Source organism: Condylura cristata, unplaced genomic scaffold (assembly GCF_000260355.1).
Source record: "Condylura cristata isolate star-nosed mole 26May11 unplaced genomic scaffold, ConCri1.0 scaffold00012, whole genome shotgun sequence".
In the NCBI taxonomy this organism is placed as follows: domain Eukaryota; kingdom Metazoa; phylum Chordata; class Mammalia; order Eulipotyphla; family Talpidae; genus Condylura; species Condylura cristata.
Genome location: NW_004567113.1, coordinates 39,805,696 through 39,806,508, shown reverse-complemented (window position 1 = coordinate 39,806,508; position 813 = coordinate 39,805,696).

Below are 813 nucleotides of genomic sequence, written 5' to 3'. Positions count from 1 at the left end.
CCGAGCCGGCCGCCCTGGTTCCGCAGCATAGTTGGGCTACTGACTCAGTCCTCCGCGCCTCGGCCGCGCCTGGCACTCTTGCCACCTGGCGCATCTCGGCCCGCGGCACCCGAGCCCCGGGACTGGGGGGCAGAAGGGGCGCTGCCCGGAGCGGGGGGCGGGGAGGGCACGGAGCGCCCCGGGGTCTAGGCCCGCGACTCTCACCTGGCCGCCGCGGGTCGCCGCTCGGTCGGGCGCGCTAGTGAGGGGTTGCTCGTCTAATGGGCGGATCCTCGCCCCGCTGGTAATTAGCATTACTCCACGGAGTACCTGTCCTGTTCACTCAGCATTTTCCAAATTTAAGACTCATCTAGAGCTCTCTTTTTCCCAGGCTGCTTCTGCGTCAGTTGTCTTCAGTGGGCCCGGAATTTGGCTTTTTAACAAGCTCCGCGCTGGTTGGACTGAACCCCACTATGTAGGCTTCTTCAAGTTGTCCCTGTGAGCAAGGGATTCCTAGCCCGCTGTCTAGTGGAGGAGCTTAAGGGGCAGAGCACTGCGTCCGAGCGCGCACAGGTTTAAAGGATGAAAGTGATAACTCAATTTCGAGCTGAGCTCTTCCCCCTGGGAAATACAGCCTCCTGGGTGATTTTTAAAATTCCTGTTTCTAGTATTATACCCCCCCAAGGGAGGAATACCCATGCCTGGTGCTGAGTCTTCTGGCACCTGAGTTTGTTAAATCCAGGAAGGACGTTTTCCTTTGGAGTTTGGACCTTGACACCCTGCTCTTGAAGTGATAATAGGAAATAAGGGCATCTCCCTGTGCACCCCAATACA